At 28.4% G+C, this 27,509-nt stretch overlaps 1 long non-coding RNA gene across 2 annotated transcripts; it reads left to right on the top strand.

Annotated features, from left to right (window-relative positions):
* The first annotated feature begins 15 nt into the window (after positions 1-15).
* Positions 16-27,509, top strand: LOC119683583. Of its 2 annotated transcripts, none has more exons than XR_005252662.1 (5): positions 16-495; positions 24,787-24,851; positions 26,045-26,546; positions 26,851-26,978; positions 27,037-27,509. It is a non-coding gene; the product is annotated as an uncharacterized LOC119683583 (long non-coding RNA). The 2 variants fall into 2 exon arrangements; XR_005252661.1 differs by lacking the exon at positions 16-495 and adding an exon at positions 24,025-24,134.

Below are 27,509 nucleotides of genomic sequence, written 5' to 3'. Positions count from 1 at the left end.
AAAATTAACTGATTTTATTAATTTATTTAGTATATCTGTTTTGGAAAAAAGTGTAATGAGTTCCAGCCCATTTATAAATTTTTTTGCAATATTCAGATCTGAACATTTAGAATTAACAACAGCCGATGCAGTAAAAGCAGTAGCAGATGTGTGGTATGCTATGAGCCCCGAAGAAAAGGAACAATATCGTCTTCCTTCAAAAGTTGAGAAACCTGAGAAAAAATTCAAAGCTTTGAAGACAATACCTGATAATACCTTTAAGAATATCTTTAATCATATTTTAACTACGGAAACAGAACAAGAGAGCAAGAGTGCGGATAGTAGTGTATCTAGTATATCTTTCGATTCTTTTTAAAGGAAACAAGAAAGTCAACACTTTTCTTGCTCCAATTTAAAGAAGAGCATCAAAAAGGTATTGGTTTTATGGGCTAATAAGTTCTGTACTATATGTGCCGCAAAAAAATCTGATAAATTGAATCTATATATATTATTTTGGTAAGTAGAAAAAAAAATTTTATAAATATCATGCTATTTTCCATTTTTCTTTACTTATTAGATTTTTCTTATAAGAATAGATATAAATAGTCATGAGTTATTATTACGTTGAAACCGCTTTATGATAAGGCGTGGAATTATCTTTAGTAGTCAAACATGGGTGTAATTAGATCCGATTTACTACATTACCATATACGTTATGATAGCATAAAGTGAAACAAGTATTATTTAAGTCCTGTCCCTACCTGTGTACGCCCATGTAGTCAAATGAAAAAAAAATTGAATTATTTTGAGAGGTTAAAATATTTAGAATAGTGATGAATATTATCATTATTATTATTGAAAATTGGAAACTGTTTTTAATAAAATAAATTTTAACTAAACGCCTTTCAACTTGGTTAATATGATATGAATAATGTAAGAATTTTTTTTAATAATATATATTATTATATCACTGCATTAATATTTATATATTCATATAAATGAACTTTTCTTTTTACGTATAATTTAAAGAATGGCATTAAAAAAGTTATATTGTATTATGTCATTTTACTATAAAAAGTATAAAAAATCAATTTTGCAGAATTTTCCAATACTTTTTAAAGCAGAAATGCTTTCAAAATTTCCTTCGGAGAAATTGAATCTCACCAGCTGTGCTGCTTAAACTTGATTACGGAAAAATGCATGACAAGTTCTTCAGCTCAAAATGATTTCTCCCTTTTCAATGGATTTTTCAACTTAACGAGTTGCATGTTATGCAGATTTACACAATAAGGTCAACTTGGGTTTGCTTCCTTGCTACAGTTTTTCTTCCTTCAAATGACCTTTTGATGCCAACACCGAAGAATTTGATGTAATTTACGTATAACAACAGAAGGAGAACGTAAAAAATTTGATAAAACAAAGAAATGATGTCAAGATGTGTTTAACGATAATTTCTATGCACTCTTAATATGACTGCAAAAATATTAAAACTTTGACATTTCTATATGTTAGGGGCTGTTTACAATCCTTTATACAGTAAACCTTCAAATAATTGATTAAAGTTTCGAAAAATATCTAAAAATAGCTATCATTGAATGCTTAATTTTTTGAATAATTTTTTGTTGTAGCCAAAGTCAAAAACAATTTCGCCCCTATGTACATATCCTGCAATATTGAATTCTATGAGTTAATTCTATATTAGTATTAAATTAATATTAATTAATTTTATTTTAATTTAGTAATTTTCTCACATCTATAAGTTTTGATCGAATTTTTTTTAAGTCTGAAAAAGTTTAAATTATTATAGTTAAACTTCACATCAAACCTAAATGGATTTCCATCGAAGTGGAAATCAAAATATCTAGTTAAGTTTTTGTGGAAATTTTCACAGTCATATTGTGAGGAATATAGAGCACCAGTGATATTTTAAAAGTTGTGCACTCAAGTTATAGAGAAGTGTTTATAAAGATTTTGTTGCTTATTTTCCAACATTTAATCTGAATGTCTTTTTGCTAACGGTACTCTAACTTCTTCATTTTTTGAAAATATGCTTTTGATTAAAAGTTTTCAAAATACTCATATACGGTGAAAAACACCTTTTCATGATATTTTTGCTTTTTAATGCAGGGTCTTTGTAAAGCAAAAAGAACGTTCTAGGTACTTTGAATAGTGTTGTTATGCCACTCTTTTTAAGATTTTTAATAAGAAACATGTCCTAACACCATAATCTTTACCATTTTCTTCTTCGGAAAGCTTGTACCTTATTATTCCCATAATTTTATATATTCTTTGGTCTTCGAAGTGTATGCGGTGAACATATGATTTATCAACAGTCATGAATTTGAAACTTTCCTAATAGAGCCTTATAGCGACGCATTTTTGGTTCATTATCAAGAAAATCGACCCCTGCATGCGAAAAGCTTTCACATGTCAAAACTTCATAAAATATTTTCCAATGCAGTCGAGCGCAATGTTCATAACTCCAGCAAGCTGTCTAGTTTTTTTTGAACCATCATCCAATATGATTTGATAAAATTTTGAGAGATTTTCAACAGTGTGGTCGTTCAAATCTGGTTGAAGTCAGCTACCAACACTTTTATTGTTGCTTGTGATAGCGTTAAAACTCAGCAAAGTTTGTTCAGTTAGAATTAAATTTGCAACGTCTTATTATTAAATTGTAATATAAGAAAAATCATTTACGAGATTCTTGTTTCTGAATAATTCGAATATACTTGAAATCGGCCAATGAAAAAAATCAACAGTAAAATAGGGTAAAGCATTTAACGTTACATATAAGAAAAAGGGAAAAAATGGTATTGCCTTATATGACATCGTTGCCATAATATATAATCTTGGTGCATCGTTGTGAATGCGTTTGAAATGTTGGACTCTCCCTTATAATTCTTTGACAAAATTAAATATTGTGCTAGAAATAAAACAGTTGCTTTTCAACAAGGTATCAAAAAAGTGCTACCCATCATAGCATAGCATAGCCATTCACAATAGAGTCAAGAAAAATGAATGCATTCTCAAACGCAATAGACTGTCGGTATTGCAAGTGTACAGTTGTTTTTAATGCGTTTTCAATACTTTTTGCTTTTCTAACAGACATCAATTTCGCATTCGCAATGATGCACCAAGATACATTTATTTTTATAACTATTTTTCTAAAAATAGCTTCAAAATAATTGAATCACTTGGTTTGTTGAATATTAACCGGATAGTGATGACACTTAACGCCCAGACCGCGCAAATGATAGATTAATATATATATATAGAAATTTTAAAATATTTATTTAAATTAAATATTGTAAATTTAAGAATTTAAGAGCTTACAATATTAAAGAGCAAACATAATTAAATTTTCAACAAATTTTAATATCTCATTAGTAATTCTACACCTTTAGTTTATAATAAGTAGTGAACATATTAAAAGGTTAACAAATTCATATCCCTAAGTACATCATATGAATAATTTTTCAGCCGGTGGCTGAACATAATACCTTTGTGAATTAAATTTATATTTGCATATATATGCGAGTGCGTGTACCATATATGATACAATCTAATAATAATAATTTGCTTACTTATGACATTCACCCCAAGCGTCACTTAAACTTTTCAAATTTCTTTTCATAAAATTGTAATAACCTAAAGTCTCTATTACATTCACAGCATTAAAATAATTCCTTAAGTCCTTTTGAGCTTAGCAATGCTTTTTTTTGACTGTTCTTATTTGAATGCAATTCTATTTCAGTCAATTTAAAGTTATAAAACTTTATTTAAATTTCTTTAATACACACGTTCACATATCCTTCACACAAATATCCTAGCACAGCACACTTAGCAGCACACACTCGAGACTCGAACGTCTACGCAGAGAATCCCTTTAATCTCTGCTGTGAGCTGGCGCATGAAGTTGTGCTGTGCGTGTCCGTGACTTTTAGTCCCTAGATAATGTAATTATAAACTTAGTCGTATATCAATTAGGTTTGTTATCCGGAATTTTAATATTTCTCCATTAATTGCCCGTCGGGAATGTAATGTGAAAACTCATCACGAAAATAAAAATTGTACGAGTAAAAAGCACAAAGAACTTTGATGTGTTTTCATAAAATTAAAATGTGTGAAATTTACACTTTTTTCTATAAACTGAGTGTGAGCATTAAGGGAAAATATCTTTGTAAGTAATAGAAATATATTTAATCGATTTGAGCCACTTTGATCTTTCATGGTTGACAATTCCCTCGGTTGCCTTTAAGTGGCAACGCGAAAAATCTTCTGCAACGCTCCTTACTTCAAGGATACAACACTTCATGCTTCCTTTCTTTGATTCAAATCAATTTGCTGCAATTTGTAAATCACGGAGCAACTGCTATCCTTGCGGATTTATATAAATAAATATATTTTTATTTTAATATTAAGTTTTGAAATCAGAATATTTTAATTAAAAGTAAATAATCATAGCCTTGTGCTATTTTGCTTGCCTGATATTTTTCTGAGAAGTATAAAAAAGTGTCAGCAATTAAATATGTAGTTGTTTTAATACATACTCGTATTTCAATCTTTTTAAAATTATCAGGAATTTTTTAATAAAATAATAACAAAAATAATTTCTTTATAATCTGTGATTGTTCAAATTATTTTTTATGTCGATTCTTATTGAAATGAGTTATTGCAATTAAAATTTGTATATTGGATTTGAGTTCGCTAAAGCATATATTGGATTAAAATATTTCTTGAGATAAAATGGACGAATCTTGTTTATTTCTATTAAATATTATTGAGAAAGAAAGATAAAACTAGACACTTCTTAGTCTACTTATAAAAAGGAAACCTCTCATCTTTATGATTAGTTTATTTCTGTCACATATTTATAAACTACTTAAATGATTGAAATTTTTAGTCTGAATGGAAAAATTAATTTAAATTTGTAAATAACTTTTCAATCCTGTTTTGTTATTTCAAATTTATTTCATTGCATTCGAAATACTCCCTTTTCAAGACAACATCAACATTTTTTTAATTCTGAAATCAATTGTTAAAGTCGATTTCAAAAATAACCTCTAAAATGCACATCAATTCGATTTTTATTCCTTCAGTATCGAAACAGTGCCCGTGAAGCGATATCATGAGCTTAGTGAATAGCCAGACGTCGCACGGTGCTTAACCAGGCAAATACGTTGGATCTGATATGATATGAGTTAAAGTTTTGACGAAATGATATCAAAAAAATCAATGCAATGTGGGAGAGTTTATTTATCGTTTTGCAAAAATCGAGAATTGTCTGTTTTTATATATTCCTTAATATTATATTGTTAACAAGTTTTCTTGACGGAGGAGTTCGTAACTGGATTATATGTATAGAAGTCTGATTTCTGCTTATCACAACTTTCCTCTTAACCCGATAAATGAATAAAAAACAAGATTCCGCTCTTTTACGATAAAACACAGTATTCATAACGGTTTGTAATGATCCTAAAGACATTGTTGGAGATTGTTGGTCGCACAGCACGAATCTGCAGACCACCAAAGCACCAAACCAAGTTCGATAAATTTCAAATAATAATTTATTTGCACAACAAATAATTTAGTTCGATATTAATTCAACGTAATAATTTATTTATTGAATAATACAAGCAACTATGTATAACAAATACAAAGAGAAAAACAACCGCCACCGATTTGACATCTGATCATGCTGCGATCTTAAGCACAACTGCCACCAAAGCGAAATTGCAAAATGTACAAGAACGCATTAAGAGCGCGATGCGCTGTGTTGATTATCTTGATTTCCTACAACAGACATTATAGTAGTATTATAGGAGTATCGATAGATCCAAGTCTCATTTCTGCTTATCACAAATTTTCTCTTAACCTAATAAATGAATAAAAAACAAGATTGCGCTCTTTTCCAATAAAATACAGTATTCAAAACGGTTTATATTCATCCTAAAGACATTATTGGAGTATTATAGGAGTATCGATAGTCCCGGATCATTTTTGTTATTGAACCCTTTCTCTGGCTTCTATAAATTGTTTTTGTTCTTCGTAAATATTTTTTTGCAACATAGCCTGATCACCGACGGTTTTCTGAAAAGTTCTAAACATTTTTTCAACAAAAGTTTTATTATATTAAGGGTACATCTATTAATTAAAGGGTACAATATTCTAATATTTACTCTGTTATAAAATTTTTTTTGAAACTTATAGAACTGTGAGACAGGAAGCAAGGTTCATGTTTTTGTAAAAAACAAATTCACATTGTAAAGTAATATGCAACATTTAAGTACCCTAAAAAATCTGAAGATATGGAAGATATGGAAACGAGACACTCTGCAGTGAAAGCAGAAAATGTTCTATAGCAGAGACAGTTTCGAAACATTTGCATAAAATAAAAATTAATTTAAAGGCAACACAATTTTTACCATTCATGTTGTCTATTAACAGAGAGAAAATAGACAGATATTTAATTCAGTCTATGTATTATCAAGTATTAGGTATATTATACGTGTCTATTATTATATACAGATTTGTATTATCTACATGATAGATAGCAAAAGTGTGTACTAGTATTTTTGATTACTCATATGAGATATATATTGCTCTCTTATGTGTTTCAGAATTAGTATATTTTGTGAATTCTTCTTTAAAACGTTTGAGTTCAGATCTTTTGGGAAATGAGAAGTGCTGTTATCCAAAGTTGTCAGTTTTATGATTTAGGATTTTAAATTCTAGTTTACTTTTCTATTTGCTATATTCAATTAATCCTAAAAATCTTAAAATAACATCAACACTTCTTCATCAGTGATACTGATTTTAACTCGTTTGGCGTTTTTATTATTCGTATAAAGTCAAATATGATTTTCATTATGTATTTTCATTTTCCCAAGTGAGTGGTTCTTTTGCAAATAAGTCATACGCAGACAAACAGGTGCCATTGCAGAATTTATGCACGTAGAACACAAAAATCGTAAATCAGTTGATGGAGATGCATACGACAACTCTTACTGGTCAACATTCAGAATTTGGGTCAACCACATTTTTGTGAATTTTTTCTTACACAAATACTTCAACCAGATTCTAAATGCCAAGTTGTAAACCTACTCCTCTAACGAAGACATAAAAAAATGCTATGCATATCCTTGCAATGGCATAAGTTTAAAAAGTAGATTGCAAGGAATTTATTTTCATGGTGAAAGCATGCAAGAATTTTAAGTTGAAAATATCTTTAAGGATTAACAGTTGATATACAAAAGCGAAAATTCAAATGTGACAAACAGGAAACTTTTATGTGGCCACTTTATGGAAGCTTGAATCTAATACAAAGTCTGCACTACTGTTGGCAGGTGAAGAAATTTAACTCTTGAATGAGCTTAAAATTTCATAATTTTTTATGATTCTACCACATGATGCAGAAATTTAGATACAAAAGGCGTGCTGTTGCATTAATAAACTTGGCACTATTGAGCATTTTAGTTCTGCCAGTGGAATTAAGAAAAATATTCTCAACTATGAAATGCTTTCAACACAGATTGGATTAATGTTGATTTTATGCACAGAGCTAGTATTTTCCTTAATAAATTTTAATAATTTGAAGCATTTTGTGAATTTTACTACTGAAGCCATAAATTTGAAAGTGCTTCATATTAAAAACTTCTTTTCAATTTTAACAAATTTGAATACGAAATTTAATGAAAAAATAATCAAACCAGTCTCTTTGTTATGTATAATGTTTGTAATTATTCAAACTTTTAAAATTATTTAATTTTTTAATAGTTGAATGCGTACATATTGTTCTACTTTTGCAATGATATATTTTTTTTAATAAGGATATCAATGCAACAATAATAAAAAATTGTATTAATTTATTTTTCTTAAATTTTATTATTTAATCATTGAGTGGAAAATAATCAATGAAAATTACTGAAATTGTACGAGTATGAGTATTAAATGAATTCCATAAGCCCAAAACTGACACTTATCAATCAAATAATTAATTTATATTGTATGCGTATTTATTTCAATCTGTGGACTTCGTATGCTTATTTTTTATATCCACCATAATGAATATGAAACATTGTTATGTATTCCACACATTTGTCAATTTATCAAAAAGTCCTTGCTGTTGGACTTTTATCGCAAGCAAATAGCTTTCGATTTGGCTTCGGTTGGAGAGTATAATTTTTTATTTAATTAACTTGCATGCTATAATAAAAGCAAAAAAAATTACAATTTTATAAAATATCTGTTCAAAACAAAAAACTCATTCAGTTTAATTATATTTAAATGCATAAAAGATTGAAAAGATTATAGTGTACGACTCAAACCTTATTTATAATCAAAAGAGTACATAATACTTCATTCAATACATCACGTTCAGTCTTTCGTAAAGACTTAATATACTTTAAAATTCTTTAAGTACTGAAAATTTGCTATTTATAGCAAATACACCATATAATTAAAGTTGATACCAGCCAATATCTTGCATATTAATCTAAGACTAGAAAAAATTATTGTGAAATACCATATGTACATACATAGTTTTAATTGTACCATATTGGATGTTCCTACATCCAATATGTGGAGTGCATGCAGTATTTTCTTCATATTGTTCAATCTTTTGGAGCATTTATGTGATTGCATATTTCTTGAAGTTGCAATAATTATATCTATAATAACCGTTTACTATTATGCTTCGTCGACGATTCAACCTTTATTATTTTAGCTTTCTATCATCGTCTGTTGCAGTCACACAAATCGTAGTCTAGATAATTTATATTGGTCCCAATATCATACTTATTATACTGTTCATACAACCTATATGTTTCATGTACATAATTATTATTACTAAAAGAGCTAATAATACTCAGTGACCTACAATAACGACTGTGTTATTCTAGAAAAAAATCATTTAGGTAAACTTAGTTAAACTAAGTTAAACTTAGTCAAACTTATTTAAAGAGTCGTAAATTCCTTCAGCAGAAAGTCTTTAAGCTAAACCGTAAAAAACATAGTTTAAGATTCGAAACTTCCCTCAGTTCAAGAAAAGCCAGGTTGACATATTGGATAAGCTGGAAACTTTTTTATTCGCACTGTCATAAACCTTATAAATATCAATACCTTTTCATCTATCTGAGGAAGGTGGTTTACAGATATGTACACAGTTGATTAATCAGTAAATAATCGAGATTCAGATTTGTGTAGACAATAAAGTTGTTACTATCTTTATTGTTGAGTAATCTTTTGGCATTGGCTCATGGCTCCATATTTTAAGTACTGAAGCATATGAATCATATATCATATGATTATACCTTGCTTATTAAAAAAGTCTCGGAACTTACCTCGAGCTAAATTAGGCGTATTGATAAAACTTACTATATCCTTCGATTTAAAAGTTGATTAGAAATAAGTTGAGACTTCATTTGCTTCAAAGAAAGAGTAATAAATAAATTAAATGATATACGCAGCAGTTTCATTCACATATCACTTTTCCCATTTCAGTGTAGGTAGTTAACAAAATTATTAGAAAATTTAATGAAGATATGATTAAACTGAATTCACATCTATGTAGACCAAAAAACACAACTTGTTGGTTTAAAAAGCTGATTAGATTAATTTAATCTCTTAGTTTGACCCAAAGTCAGTCAAAAAACGTCAATCGAATCTAAGTATTAAAAGGAAGAATAGCACAACACATTCTATACTTTTATGATAGGCTTGCCAGACTCAGACTACGATACTTATCAACTGCCTATCCTCGTAAATGAAAATAGGCAACGTCTGTCCAAGGGACATAATGGCATTTTTAATTGCTACGCGCCTGTGGAACTAAAGTGGGTTTGTCAGAATAATCCTCAAAAGGTGCACTAACATGGTGACATAGCTCAAAATCTTTTTAAAATCTATCTAAAGATCTATATCTAATTCGACCCATAACTTCCTAAACGGACACAATTTAAGAAATATTTTTTCATAATATTTTTTCCTTTTTATTTTCATTAACTGTAGATTATATTGTCAACTGCATATCTCTTAATACCTCTTCTACTAAATTTTTGTTGTTGACTCGAAAAACTATTTAGATTGCTTTACTCAATTAGGTTGGACCACAAGTTTACAAACAATTTACACTTCTTATTCTAAGTATAAAGACAATCCAAAAAATGGTTATCCTGTGAATATACTTTATTAACATGGCAACTTGTTGAACTATATTTCTCTCAAAAAATTTTTTGTTTAATGAAATAAAAGATTATTATATAAATACAAAGTATATAAAGTAAAGTATAAAGTATAAATACATGTTATTAATTTTTATGTGTGTCGTATATTCAGAGTACAAAACTTTATTGATTATTGATTGACAAATTACGAATAATTACATATTACACTTCTATATGGTTGGGTAGCATTTAGCAAAGCTTCAAACACTACTATTCACCAGCTAGAAATTCCACAAAGCCAGGCTCTGAGAAGACTTTTCAAAGTACCATGATACATTAGGACTTCCTCAGGGATCTTAAGATTGATCCCATCAAAAAAAATAATAAAGGATAGAGCCCTGAAATTATTTGCGAAATCTGACAGACTTACCAATACCGCGTTATCAAATCTCCTAATGGTTACAAGTTCCTCGGGGAGATATGCAGATCTGAGGTCAATTATTGCTTAGTCTGATGAAGTGATAAACAATAATCTAGTCAAGGCGCAAAGAGGAGTTTTGAAGAAACCCCGCAGTTTATAGAGAGTAAAAGTGCTCAGGTGCACTGGCTCAAATAGAAATAAATAAATATACATATATTACGAAAAAATATCCTTTCCAGTCTTGAAACGGTTTTATAAAGTTACAAGAATATTTTATCAGAAGTTGTATGTCCATGTTAAAAAATATATTTCGAGTAAAAAAGGGAGATAATACTGTAAGACGACGAAATTTTAATTACCATTAAAAGAAACTTTGTGTTAGCCTTCATGATATTTTGAACACAAGATTACTAATTCAATAATTCCAAAAATACTATAATAAAACGGAATAAAATTTCAAACAAATAAAATCTTCATCCTTTGAATGAATAATCTCATATAATTTGAAACAATATAAATATTTTTAAGAGATTTATTAAAAACATAGTAGCTTATATTAACATTATAATGGAAAGTAGCAAGTAAATTAAAATCTAAAGCATTGAGAGATTTTTTTCGCAACGGTAGAACATGGAACAATACATCAAAAGCACTTCTATTATCTAGCTAAAATTGGAACCTCTGGTTATCCATCATAATGGATGTGTCATAATGGTCATAATGTTTTATGCCAATAGTGTTATGCTATTTAATTATTAATTATGTTTTTAATTGGGGAACTAATTAAAAACAATTAATTGATAAGTTAACACCATATCGAATATTGGTAACTATCCATTATCAGTTGTTGGAAATAATATTTATTTATTTTTTTATTGATATTTATTTTTTTTTGGCTAAAGTTAACAGGATTTTTAGTTTAAGAGTTTGTGAGTGAGTTGTAAAAAGTAATTCTTTGCCATCTTAATGTGTTCAAATAAAAATATAAATAAAAACATATTTATATATAGTTCGAATGTTTTCATATATTTTTCTTGTGGATTTGATAAAAATTTGAAGTAAACATTTATAGTGAAAGCTATTTTTTGTCAATTTATTCGGTGAAATTGTTGGACATGTCAAAATATTGCAAATAATAACAATATTTTTATTTATTCTTTACAGATTTTTTATATTATTATATATTTTAGACGTAGTTGCATAAAAATATTTTTGCTTAGATTTTTACACTTGTGCATGTTAACAAAACTCGCAATTTTTGTGTCAATTCATGCATTTATTTTGTAAACATTTATTTGGATTTATGATTTACTGCATTGCACGTGCATTACTGTCAACAGAAGAAATACGAGTAGAGGCTGACATAATTGCGATAAATGTTCACAACAATAGAAACAATCTGAGCTCGAACTGCTTGGCCATAAATCTGTTCACATTTGCGAAATCGAATCCTATTGCCTGGAAGTTACATTTTAAGCAGAAACCTCATATCCTGACTGTGCATCTTTTTACATATTTTGAAATTGACTTTCACAATTTATGAAGCTCGAAACTATTTTCACGCCATAATTTCACATTTGCTTGTACCCGTAACATAGATGTTGGGATCATTTACGTTTTCACGCTAAAATGCACTAGGGTGTAACTACCAATAACAATACACAGGATGCCACTTTCATTTGCAGGAAACATGATTATAGTAAATAACTGCAGACAGGAGAAAAAACTTAAAAGTAAAGAAAAAGCGAGGCCAGGCGAACAAGGAGTTGAGTTTCTAAACACAGAAGTAATCACTACACTACACCTAAAGGATATAACTTTTTGTTTCTTGAAAGTTTCGAACAACACTTGTTTTTCATTCTGTATTCTGTATTCCGTATTTATTTCAATAATTTTTACAAAGGTTCAACGTGAAGTTCATACTTGTTGCTCGGATGGAGAAGACACTGTGGCTGCCAATCACTCCTTTAACTGACTGTTTACCCACATACAAATGTGCACAAACGCTGACACTCCCAGGAAGTGGAGAAAAAGCTAATTTACTACATGGCAACTTTTTACCAAAAATAAAAAATAAGCAACTCTAAACAAAAAATTGATGTATTTCGTAAGTTTTATATCAAGTTAAGTATTGTTCTCGAAAAAAGTTACTTGCCGGCACTGAATTTTTAAAGATTTCTGCTTTTTTTTTGTTTTTTTCTATTCTTTGGAATGTACATTTTTGCTATACTTTTGAGACAAACAGTATTTTACGCCACGTTGGAATGCCTTTTTCCTTTTCAACTCAAGGAAGTGAGATAAAAAGTTCCTAAAACATAATTCTTATTGAAATATAAAGTGTCATTTACAGCCGCGAAAGTTACTTTTAAGGATATTAGCTACCATAGCCGAGCAACTCATGGTGTATTGGGATTCAAGTAAGCGGAAGCGTTCCTACCATGCATGTGTGATGACATATGAAGGGCGTGGTTCCTATTAATTTAAGGAATAAAACGCGGTTGTTTCAATTGCTTTAAAATGAAAATATATCCAGTTGATAGCATTAAGACCGAAAAAAATAACGTTGTATTCATTCTTTATAAATACTTGGTTTCTTGTTTAATTCATTTAAAATTTGCTAATGTTTAAAATGTTCTTAAAAATTTACTTTAACTGTTTTTGAGTTAGGAAACAATACAGGGAAGACTTTATTAAATCTAGTATTATTGCAAAAACAATAGTACTATGTTTATCAAATTACAAAATATGATAAACGCTATTACAATCAATATTATTCATTACAGTACAAGATTTATCAAAATAAAATTTTAACCAAGTGCTAGCCAAACATATAGTATTTAGTTCAAACCAGTCTTCCTTAATATACTAAATATATTTAATTTTAAAATATAATTTTTTCACAGATAACATTCTATAAGTAGCTACAATTACTAAAAATTATAAAAACTGTAAGCGTTTTATTTAGATTTTAATTTCATTTTATTTAAAATTTTCCATATTTAAAAAAAAAATTAAAAAATATTGTTACTCTCTCTATATAGCAGTGTTAGGGACTTAACCAAATTCATGGAATTATAAGATTAGTTTACCTTCACCTAATGGAGAACTCCTTGCCTTTTTCAGCGTTGGTCTTATACTGACTTTTTAGTCTATGCACGAACCCACACTTTTCCTATGGTACCACAACGGGCCATTATTTGAGCTCTTGGATACAAGGTGTCCACTCTAATCTAATCTAACCTATATAGCAGACTGAAAGAAAATTATATTTCAGTTACAAATATTATTACTTTTCTGCTGATGATGAGAACAAGCTCCAGATCCATATTTTTTGTGAATGGGCTCCAAATTTCTTTCTACAATCACTTATTTCTCATTGTTATCAGAATTATCCCAAACATTTCTCTATTCTTCGTCTAGCTCTGTATCAATCTATTTTTTGGTGGAATCACTTTTAATTGAATTATCCTATTATTTTTGGCCTCTCTTCTGCTTTGTTCTTGCCCAGCATATGCGCAGCGCCGCCTTACTAATCTGAGAGCCTCTTTTTTCATGATCTTGTTCAACTGCAAGATCCACCATTAGATAGCATTTTAAATTTTACCATACGTTCAAGGTGGTTTCAAACCTCTGAGCTTGTATATTACGGTAACACAATGGGCCAATAGGCCTAAGTGGATCGCTTTGGATTGTCACCACAATCTAACCTAACCGTGACCTATACCACTTTCTCATATACAAACTGTACCTCTCTGCACCGTACTCTTTCTCTCTTTCTCTTTCTCTATCTCTATCTTTCTTATTCCGTCTCATTTCACTTCTTAGTGGAATAAATTTTGACTATATTTTCTAGATATCAGTAGCACTTTGGTTTTAATCATCATTTTTAGTTAATAATAATTTTGAAAATTTTATACTTGATCAAAGTTTAAGCTTAATTGATAAAAGAAATATATTTTAAATAATTTTCTTGACTGTTTTAAGATAATGCAACCATAAGTTGCTATCACTATGCTTCAGATAGGATGAAAGTATAATTTCCACTTCAGCATTGTCTGTTTTATTTTCTGTATATCACAAGACTATAGGTTTATTAAACCCATTAAAACGTCTACTGTATATTGGATGTTAGTTTTTGCCATAGTATTATTGTCAGGTTGTTATATTGATTAAAAAATAATAAAGTAAAATAAACTCAAAAAAAAAAACATAATTCTTAGGTTCAAATCTTCAACAGATTGGTTTTGTTTCCTATCAGAAATTTATTGTTTTATCTAATATTATCTATTAAAATAGATAATTATTGACAATTATTGAGATGATTAAAATCTTCTTAACATTAAATAGATAATGTTTATCTATTTTAAAATAAAAATTTTTTTTTAGGAATAGGAAATTTATTTGATAAAATATAATTGTTGAGAAAATCTTCAAAAATTTTGCATTGAACTAAAACTACAAAGTTAAGGAATTATCTTGCAAAAAATTAATATAAAATTTAAGCGTTTATTTTCTCCTAAAAATAGGTCACTTAAAACTAATTATCATTTTTAAATGAAGATGGTTCTTTTTATGTGATTCTAAGTATAAACAATTTCCAATTTTTCTTAAAGGAAAGTAATAGGTCATCGCCTAGAAAACTATACAATTAGAATGAAAATATTTATGTGAAAAGTTTTCAAATGTCTCTTTTAGTATGGCAAAATATTACCTTTCTCTTGATACATACAATTTCTTAAGAAAACTTTCAATTTCTTTCAATTCAGCATCGATTCATGGTTTCAATAAAATTTATTAAAATTTTTAAAATCGCTGAACTTGCAAGTAAGTGACAACAAACTACTTGAAACTATGTTAGCAGAAAAGGAACTTTTTCACACACGATTGCTTCCCAAAAACTTTTACCAGATCATGAGTGGAAATAAATTAAAAAACTGCCAATCGTTGAGTTTAAAACTTTTATTTATTCAACCGAATGCGAACTATCATTGGCCATATAAGTAAGAAAAAATTTCGGACAGAAACTTGCAAGTTAAGTAAATGAAAATAGATCCGAAAGCCAAAAGGATACAAAACTTTCAACTACCACTGAGTTTTAAATGCTTTCCAACATATCACATATCAAGTTAGTAGGACGAGCACACATGTGTGAATTGAATAAAGTCTAATGAGAAATCAGGATGGGGAAGATCTAAAATAAACAGTGCTGTGCCAGCTTTCAACAGACGTTCATGTTAATTGAAAGGAATAATATTTTGATTTGTTTATATGATATACGTATATATTTTATAAATATGTAAATTTCTTTTTGTGTTTTAAGCTATAAAAGTTGATGTATATATACATGTTTGTCAGATAAATAGAGAAATCAATTCTATACATGAATTGCTGAAATAGTCAATAAGTACGTACATTTAAGAACACAATAGAAAAAAGAAAATAAAATGGCAAAGTATTGTTCAATAATTTCAAAATATTTATATTTATCAGGAGGGTGACTTATTTATTTCACTTTTCACTATTTATGTGTATATCATTTTATTTTATTTATTTTATTAATATTGAAACGTCTTACCTGGGTTGATTGGAATTATTATAATTAATTTGGAAAAAATCTGTCACACATCAAAATAATTTTCATTTTGAATAATAAATTCCTTAAAGATGTTAAGTAATACTAAATAACTGCTATCATTTTGTGAAAACTGCTTACATTTATTTTATTGAAAAAATATTACTAAACTCTGTAAACTTTTTTGTTGCGTATAAATAACTTTTTATAAAAAGTTAGCAATTCATGTATGTTATTCATGCTACCCCAGTTTCAAACAACTGCTCTTATTCGCAACTTATTTCTAATTTGAATAACCTTTCAATAACAATAATTTTTAATAAATTTTGGCGTTCATATAAACACATAAGATATCTATACATTCGCCAGAATGTGAGTTATGAACATTCCCTATCATGGGCATGACTTGCTAAAGGGGTAACGAATACACACTCCACTTATTGTCAGGATCAAATGATTGCTTTATTCAGCACTGTAGCCATCACTTTTCATCAGTTTATAATACCAAGTGAGGAATCAGCTGTTTCAAAGAACCATTCATTGAAAGTTGTACATTTAGGTAATCCAACATTGAGCTCCTGTAAATATGACTTTTTTTGCTATATAAATAATTACATATATGAACAATTATTATAATTTCTAAACAAAGTTATATTGATTAAAAACAAAAAGGAATAAAAATCAGAATTGATTAAATACTATTAAAACGTTATTTTAAATATAATTAATTAATTTAGTACTTAGTAGTATAAGTACTATTAGTACTAAATTAAGTTGTTGGTTAAGCTGGTTTTTGTTTTTACTAATAGTAAATAATAATAGTCGTCAAGTACTAGTAGTACTCATACTAAAAATTTCAGTACTATTAATAGTACTACTACACTTTAGTTGTAGGTATTAGTTTAGTAGTTATACCTTTCTCTGAAACGAAGTTAATATTTATCATATATTATTTCGTAACTTCCCCAACTTTTCATTAATAAAAATAATAATTTGTGTCATTTAAAATAATTTTCTTTTGACGCATTCCAACGATTTACACCGTTTGAAAGCATACCATATGAAATCTTTTGCATTATGAAGTAAAGGTTACAAAATGCAAATTACCTTAGGTCAATATGTTATTCTTGATTAATCTACTCAAGACCCTTTTTACTAGTATGCTACTTATGAGCTCTGCTACCAGATATACCATAAACTTGATTCACTAATAAAAAAGTATTGATTAGTTTTACTTGCATTAAAATAAAACTGAATATTTGCTCCTTACTAACACCTCATTTTTGTACTAATAACATAAATATGCTACTGCCTTCATGCTTGACAGTATGTTACTGAAGAATCTATGTATTTTATCAACGGGTTATATCGTCAATAGATGGCCCTAATAAAAATAATAAATAAAAATAATATAATACTTTTAAAAAAAAATATAAAAAAAATAAAATAAAATAATGAATAAATATTTTTAAAGAGTCCTGTTTACTTACGAAACTTCTTTATAATTTAATTTAACATTAATTAAATTATATTTTTCATTCATTTAATTAAAAAGAAAGTATAGTGCCTAGATATAAATGCAACACAATTGTAGCAGTAGTTAACTATTCCAAATAATTATACAATTATTATAATTATTTATAATTATTTAGAAATTAATTAATTTATTTCAAGTTATTATCGAAAACTATATATTATTATACCATATATTATAAGAGGGTACTAACTATTTTGATATTTCACATTCTTGAAATACAAAAGAAACTTCAACTGGAAAAAAACTCTTAGTCTTAAACATAAATTATAGCTTACAAATATTAATTATAAATTATATTATATTACTATAAGTATAAGAATAAAGTTCTAATTAAATTAGAAATATATGATAATCTGAAGTACTTGTTGTCAAAAAAAACTTGATCTTGGAAAAGCTTTTATGTATGTGTAATAATGAGAAACACGTTTAATATAAATTCTCATAATTTCTCAAGCTCTAATAAGTTAGAAATAATTGATATATATCATTTTTTTTAATAATAATTTTGTTTTTTAACGGGCTAATTTTTTTTGCAAATTATCTATTTTTATGACCAAAGAATTTGATTTATTTTAATTACCAAAAACTGATTATTTTGTTTTCATGTCCAAATCTTCAGCTATCTACTAACTGGAGTTTTGTGGATTATTTATTTTATTCAAAATAAACGTCGGTTTTATTTAATCATAAATGTTATTCAAACTTGATTTTAAATGTAATTAAATTGATTAAATAGAATCAATGCGTTTCGTTGTAAATGAAAATAAAATTACGATATTGTTCCTATAAGGAACAAAAAAAAAGATATATGTTTTTAATTATTTTAAAAGCTTTTATTATTTCAAATAGTATTTTTACTATAAGTAAACAGACATTTTTAACCTATCGTCAAGGTAAAGAAGACAGTGACATTTTTATTTTTTAACATATCTCACATACGTAACTATTTTTTATCAGCAATGACAAATCTAACTTGTTTATTTAGAGTCTAGACACTTGCAACCTTTCTAAAAGAAACCTTGAAATACCGAGACTGAAAGTATAGTAATCTTCCAATAACATAAATAGAATTGGTTTTGGAAAGGGTCAAATTTAATTTAAATAAATTTAAAATTTAATTAAATTGAAAACAAATTTAAACGCAAACCCTAGGCTTTAAGTGAAGCGCTGGAATAAAAATAACAGGAAAGACAATGCGAAAATACCCACACTGAAGGATAACTATAAACACGTTGGTTGTGTAATGCAGACAAACAAATTAAAAATGGCGTCAAAAAAATACTTAAAGTTAATATCCTTGAACTGACTAAGTGACAAATACAAAAAATGATGGCATTAAATGTCAGGAACAAACTCTGTTTTTCCTTTCAAGTTGTAATTTATCATTGCGTTTGTTGTACACTAGGTCCTTTCTTATTTGGGAAACATAGTATATTTGCTGACAGGATTAAAAACATTAAATAACAATAAAACAAAAATATAAATGGCAATGTAATTGTGAGATAAAATTTAAGTACAGGCGCTTTCTACGTTTACTTTGATGCCAAGCGTTTTGAGGACATACATGTTTACTCAAGCATGGACCCGCTTAACATACTTTGTCTTGTGATCTACAGCGAAGCAACTGATTTCAATTTTAATGCTGCAGCAGTAGCAATATTTTAAATGTTCACTTAACATGAGCGCTGTTAAATTTCGACTTCTGTAAAAGCTACTGTTAACTTATTGCGCTTGACTGTTCCCAGTCAGTTTTCAACAACTCTCAACTCTCAGCTCAATTTGCATTGAAAGTTGAGCGGAAATTGTTAGGAAAAAAGGCACCAGCCATCTAAAGTCTCACACATGTGCGTATGGCATGCAACAGGTGTTCCACTTTTCATTGTAGTCGATGTAGTCATAATAAGTGTGCTTTAGCAAGGAGTTTGTTTTTATTAACACAATCGAGTAATTAAATTAATTGCAAAAACACAACAGCTCATGCAGTACACCTAACCACTTCCCCTCACAATTCCGCACAGAGTGAAATTTAGAATGCTTTTAAGTTTTATATATGATTTTGTTTCGGTGAAGTTTTCCGAGTGAGTGGCAAGAAGGAGTTCACTAAAGTAGGTTTGTGGAAAATTTTGTGCAGTATTTGTTTTTGTTCGGCACCGACACTTTTACTTTCGCAACTGGTAAACACTAAAATTTCATTAGATTAGCGTCAAGCGCTTGTTGGAAGGTTAACAACTACAGACCTCAAAGTGCTTTACTCAACCATTTATTTACTAACTTTTCAAAACCAAACAAATTAACAAATTAAATATTTTTAACCAATGAAATGAATTCTAGCATTTTTTTATTTAAATTACATTCAATTCCTGAAATTTATTTGCTATCGCATTGATAATAAGAAATTTTCATTAATTTTGAAATAAAAATAGGTACTTTTACTATTACTATAGATACTTTTATATGATTACACTCGCAATAGCCTTGATCAAAATCTTATCAATTCTTTGAGTTTTATATATAGAGATATAGAGTTTCAGAAATGTATTATGCAGGACATAATCCGGCATAGCAGTTGACGACGAAAGACGTAGTCATTTAACGACCAAATGCATTTATTATTTTACTAATATATTTAAATGTATTATTATTTTCCTATTTACAAATTAATATCATGATTTATTTGAAGAATGTTAATTTTTTATTGTTCATTCAAAGAATGTCTGTTAATCAATATAATTTTAAAATTAAAACATCTTTAATAAATTTTCAATATATCAATTATGAAATACTCTGCGTCTATTTCTAGAAAAATAAACTGATACACTTGTCACATCTACACATCTACTTATCGCTTTCAAAGCCATATATACAGCCATATAGACCAACGTTTATAAGCATTTATAGCTCCATTAGAATTGGGAAACATTAAAATTGGGTTCGCTATCAACCGCGATTACGTTCGTTACCAAACGAGATTTCTTTTAACAGCAAACGAGATTTCGATCGATACTAAACGAGATGATACTTTGTCGTGTGATTCCTTTAATCGAATATTGAAAACGATAATCTAAGCAGTAGATTAGAACCGTACTGCTACACTATATAAAAGAGTGCAAAGCTACTTGAGTATGCCAATGATAATGATACTATTGGCTTCAACAGCACCATCGTCGATGCAAAATTTTTTCATTTAGAAAATCAAGTGGAGCAAGTAGGTCTGCGATACTAAGCAAGATGACTCTTTCTCGTGTGATTCCTTTAATCGAATGTTAAAAACAATAATCTGAGCAGTAAAATTAATATTTATAATCAATACCACTGATTTGGTCATGTCGTATAAATGCGTGCTCCTGCTAAAAAGATGTTTGATTCGGTACTCCCTGGTAGAAAAAGTCATAGAGGAATTATTTGAATATCGTCGCCACTTAGTGTATAACACAACACTATGAAAATATTTTTCATATTGCCTTTAAGTTAATTATCGGTGACTTGTCGACAAATGCCTGATTATAGCACGGCTATAAATTAATGGTTGTTCGTCAAATTCCTTACAAGTTTAAAAACTGTCCTTTGCGTTATCATGATAAAAAACTCTAATGGTTACAAATTGCATTATCTTAGTAGGCAAATAACGTTGCTAAAATGAATCACAAACCATTAAAAAAATCTGTTAAAACCACATATGTTTGACATCATATCAACAATTCCAAATTAAAAAAATTGTATGTGGCTGTTGCGATTAGAAATAAATGTTTGTGGCACAAATTTTTAATTTTCAAAAAAGTCCAAACATATCACACCTGCAGACTAAATGTCACACAATATAGTAACTTTTTGTGATTGTAAAGTTGATTACAGATTTTCTCTGCCACATACTGACTGATTAATTGCTAATCTTTTAGGTCCGTGGTATATGAAATTCCACACAGAAACTGTGCTTTCTGTTTAAAATTAGTTGTAGAAGTTACGGAAGTTTGGACGAAGAAAAAACTACCACACACTCTGTGACTACACAGCGAAGAAAAAGAAAAATATGTTTGATGAAACATATTTTTTAGGTAGTACTCGTAATTTCTTCACAGTCTATCTGACTGCTCATCTTTGAAAAGAAAAATTTGTTAAACTACATAAAGTCAATTAGAAGAATATAGTTTGTTTTTGAAAGTTCCTTTCGAGGAGTAAATACCTAGTAATTATGTGAGATGTAAAGGAATCTGCAGTTCAGCAGATACCCAATGACGGTTCTGTTTAACAGTGCTGCTAAATTATACTACAAAATTGTTCATCCTATATATTGCATATATATTGAATATGCTATTAGAATATTAAAACTGTTCAGTTAATAACGAATAACCGAAGAGTAGGAACTTAAATTTAAAACACATCCATATTTTAAACTTCAAATATCTCGCATCATAATTTCTTTAATATCACGTGAAATCAATATTTATCAGCCTGACAGTTACTAAAGCTACTGAGTGCATTCAACCAGTCAATATCAATAATGTCAATTTTTGGTATATAAAAATACCTACAAAATGTTCAATATTTTTTTCTAATATTGTCGCAGTTCATGACAACTGATACTTTGATATCGAAATGACGAGTTCAATGTCCTGAAGTGAATTTAGAATTAATGTCAAAAGCTGTAAAATTCATTTCAATGAAATCATAAAGTTCATTGCTGTGAAATTCAAAAAATTTTCTTTGACTGCTTGCTGTGCACGATTTTGGAATTTCAAAAATTAATTTAGTTTGCATATCCAAAATACTCAGAAAATTGCATCCTGTAAATGTTATGTTCATCAAATTTAGTACCTTCGCTTTGAACATCACCAGATGAACTCATTGAAATGCAAGGCTCGTTGCAACAGTTTGCACACATCAAACGACTAATGTAAATGTCATGGACAGGACATGCGTCAAAATGTCGAATAAGTTTATGCGGAAAACAAAAAACGCCTATTTTTTTAGATTCAACTTGCTTTAATCTACAAAATTTTGAAATGGCATAAAAGTGGAAACTAATGGAAACAAGAAAATTGTATTTAACAAAAAAAACATTTCTTTAATATGATTTCAGTGTAGACATTTCCATACTTAAACAGTATATTACCATAAAAACATTCACTGTCTATAAGAGTTTTGTCAGCTTTTAGATTGAATGCATTTTTCTAGTATCTTACGCACGGTATATTTCAATTTAAAATGAATTTTGTGTCTTTATTATACAGACTTAACAATTAACTGAGTTCTCTTATTCTCTTATCTGAGTTTCTAGACATAGAAGTGAATAAAAAGCGAATAGTTAATCCTACATTGATGCTTTAATGGATAATTATTTTAGGGATAATAATTTACGTTTCCCTTGTAAATAAAGAGAGATGCACCTATCTATACTTTTTTCATCTAACAAAAAGTGTACATTACTTACAACATGTCTAACATCCTGGTGGACCTGGATTTTATAAAGTTAGTTCAGGTAGTGAAAATTCCTTAAGACCGCGCCAACATAATTAGGATAATTGAGTTCATTCAAACTTGTGTTTTTGTTGTTATTGTGGTTTGAGTTAGTGCTATTGCGCACTTTTACTCTTTTATGGTTGGGGGGGATTATCCCTGCCCCACATTAAGCTTTAACTATTCTAAAATTATTATCATTTATTTATCTTTTAACTGATGACGAACCGTAGATCAGCATATCTTCCTGTGCGTCCTGAGGTGGACTTAAGGTTTGTTAGGGCGAGGTTGGGCAACGTATCGACTTTTGTGAATAATTTAAGGGCTCTGTTCTTGACATATTTTTTCACTGAGTCGATCCTTAGGTCTCTATGCATATCTGTTGTTCTAATATACCAAGGAATCTTAATTAGTCTTCTTAAAGCCAGATTTTGTGCTATCTGTAATTGCTTTATAACAGTATTTGAGGCTTTGCTGTATGTTACACATCCGTACAGTAATGCTGGCCTAATTATTTGAGTATTAACAACTTTCTATTTTTGAAGTTGAATCGATTTTTATTAAACAGCGGCTTTAGGAGATGTAGATGTTAAGAACAACCATTCCGTTCGAATTTCTTATGTTTATACCAATCAAGCCATTTGTCAAAAGTGACCCCCAGATATTTTATGCTTTCGTCCCACCATATCTCCGTGCCACCGATGCTCACTTTTGGAGGATGCTGCCTTCTCTTTCGTGTTATGAATACAGCCTTGTGTAGAATCAGTCTATTTGCATTGCCATTGTGTTCTTTACGTTATGATTATATTTTTTAAAAATATATGTTTGTCTTGACTTTTGTGTCAAAAAATAAACTTTATTGAGGAAAATTCAATTTTAAATTGAATTCATATTTTTTTTTCTGTTGATGTGAAAGTTTCAAATTCTGGGTTATAACATCGATTTATTATATATCAGATTTGGAGACTTTTACGAAGCTTTTTGGGTAATATCTGGAGAATAACTGTGAGTACTTATTATGTTCTAACAAAAATATATAGATGTCACTTATATGTTGTATATATTTCAATATATTTAGTGTGCTCTAAGCAAAAGTCAATTACTTGAAAAAATTACAGCATATAACATATTTATGTTACATATCTATTAAAGAAGTTATTATTTATAAAATTTGTTAGAAGTGCGAATTAAATAACGTCGTAGACCACAGATTGATCTATTGTGCCTCATGTAAATCTTATTAGCTATTTTATTCAAATCGTGGACCGGCATTTTTGTTTAAGTTAATTGAAAGCCTTGACTAGATTGATTGACCGTTGTATAATACTACAACTGATGGGCCTATTTTGCCTTTTGTGAAATATATCAATTATTATTTTATCGAAAAAAGGAATTAGTTTTGATTAGAAAAAAATTGATATCTTTTTTAAATACTTAAATACAAATTAACATTTATTTTTATTAATAAATATATAATAATGCTAAACAAACGAATCTATAGTGCACACATAAAAAAAATTTATTGTATTTTTTAAATACCAATAAAATAATTAATTAATTTTTGCATTTTTTGTAAACTTTTATTTAAAAAGATATAGTAAAGAAATTGTAATTTTACAAAAAATATTTTAACACTATTGATTCCATGAAATTTCAGGTAGTATCAGAGTTAGTGAACTAAGCAAAATTTCAAAACAGAGCAAAATTATCCGAGGAGAACAGGTGTGTATAATTATTAATTATTATTATTATAAATATCTTTTTAATCATTTATTTAGTAAATGAGTTGTTTTTGATTATCCGCTAGTTGTAAATATTGTAGCAAAAGTTTTAAAATTTCATTCATGTTATTAAATCATAATAAATTATTATTTTTTACAAATAGTTTAATAGAACAATTTGAGTGGAATTGGTTTGCATCCAAATTTTCAAATATCAAAACATAGAAGCTTTTCATTGTGCTTTGAAGGTGAAATATGTTTTCTATGACCCTAGGTAAATCCCAGGATATCTTAGAACACATTTGGCATATTTGAGTTAATAATTAATAATTGTGCTTCTTGTATAAAATAATTATTTTTATAAAAGAGTTTAAATCGAATATTTAAGATATTTAGAAAATTCCTGAAGTATTAAAAAACAACATTTAGAGTAGTCACTATATACAATGTTTCTACAACATTTATTCAGGGTAATATAAAAATTGTAATAGTAATAGCTGCTGTATATTAGAACAGGGTCTTCTTTTATTTTTCCTCACTATTTTTATATAAAAGTAGATAATTCCTTTAAAAGTTATAGTCATAACTTTTTTAGTAATGCTTTAAAAAACTCACCTTGCAAAGACTTACGTCTAGCAATATTTTAAAATAAAGCTACGTATCCAAAATTAACATGTATCGAAGGCTATAAGATATATTGGACCATTTGTGGTAAAAACGTGGCAAAAATATATGAATCATTTTCTGTCAATATATCCAGAAAAATGCACTGTTAATGAATCGTCAAGGGCACCAGATTAGAGCCATGAGCAATAATTTAGCTTTTTATGGCTTTATCAGGACTTTATCAATTAGTTATTAAGACACCATTTGTTTTCTGCATTCTGTACAGAAATGCAACTGTAGACAGAGTTTTTTTTTGGAAGTTATTTGCTTTTAATCTATAAAGAAAAGTTGCCGTTTGTAGAATAAACTTGGAAGTAAATTAATCATAAGTATAATATGCTGTTAAATATTCAAAAAATTAAAGATCAATGATGTTTCTATAACGGCTAATTGACAGAATATATCGAAAGTGATAAAGCCAGCTATTTAAAAAACACATTCACATTTTCATAGAACATTTTTAATTATTTTTTTTTAAAAATCATTTAAAAAAAATTTGTCAAATAAATTTTCTTTTGTTAACTACAGATCAAAATTCCTTCGCAATTAGCTTACAAAATTATCAAATAAAATTCTAAAATTCATCGGACAAGACTATGCCGACCAACAACTTTTTCAATTTTTTAGCAAAATTTCGGAAGATGAATACTGGTTTAACTTGTGTCGAAGTCGCAAAGGCAGCTGGATCTGTTTGGCGGAAAATGTCATGTGAAGAAAAGGAAGAATATTCACCGGAAGGGGGAGCGTCACAAATTTCCGAAAAAATCAAAGAAGTTCCGAAAAGGCGAAGTAAAATAAAATATAAAAAGAAAGCACCCATTACAATGGAAGCGGAAGATGATGAATCTACTCTTTACTTGATTTGTGATAGATGTAAAAGACCAATGCGACCAAGTAAAGCAGGTAAAAGTAAGGCAAAAGGCAAACCATGTAAGTCCAAGAGAAAGCCACCCGCAAAGAAGTGTGCAAAAAAAGCTCCAAAAAAGAAGCGTAAAAAATGCAAGAAGTGAAAATCTTTCTCAACACTTAAGTAAGTAAAAGGTCATGGGAATATTATATATATATATTCACTTACTATTTGCTGAAAGGTATATCGAGTTTAATATATTATATATCAAAACTATATCAATTGTCATAAATACATATTATATAAAACTTTTTTTATTATAAACATATTTGAAGTATGTTTAAAAATAAAAAGATATGTAGTTTAAGAAAAAACTCATTCTTAAAGATTTTATGTTTATTGGAATATTTTTTTTACAATGCCATGCCGTGTTTGTGTATTAATATACATGATAATAAAATTATTAATATTCTTAATGTATTTTCAGTATTTTTCTTTTCTGAATTTGTCCCTGAAATACTTAAACTGAGACCACTGCCAAGACCCCAGCTATTCGATACTAAGGCACCAGCTATTCATCCAGACATATCCAGTAATAATGATGTTTTGTCAAACGTAAAAAATTAATATTTTGTATTAAATCTTTTACTTGATATTTTTTCTTTAATTTCAGCTCCCATTTTTCGTATCATAAAAGTCTATCTTATGGACCCAAGAAACCAAGACCATTAAGACAATATTAATTGTAATGTTAAAGTTATTTAAAGAAACGAATCAACATAATGTTATCAAATTATATATTTGATAAAAAAAAATTATATGGTGTAACATAAGGAAACTCTTTCATATCATAAAAGCCTGTCTTATGGACTCAAGAAACCAAGACCATTAAGACAATATTAATTGTAATGTCAAAGTTATTTAAAGGAAGCAATCAACATAATGTTATCAAATTATATATTTTGTAAAAAAAAATTATATGGTGTAACACAAGGAAACTCTTTCATATCATAAAAGCCTGTCTTATGGACCCAAGAAACCAAGACCATTAAGACAATACTAATTGTAATGTCAAAGTTATTTAAAGGAAGCAATCAACATAATGTTATCAAATTATATATTTTGTAAAAAAAAAAATTATGTGGA

The sequence above is a fragment of the Teleopsis dalmanni genome, chromosome 2 (assembly GCF_002237135.1).
Source record: "Teleopsis dalmanni isolate 2A chromosome 2, ASM223713v2, whole genome shotgun sequence".
Classification (NCBI taxonomy): Eukaryota; Metazoa; Arthropoda; class Insecta; order Diptera; family Diopsidae; genus Teleopsis; species Teleopsis dalmanni.
This window is presented reverse-complemented; position numbering and strand designations above follow the sequence as displayed.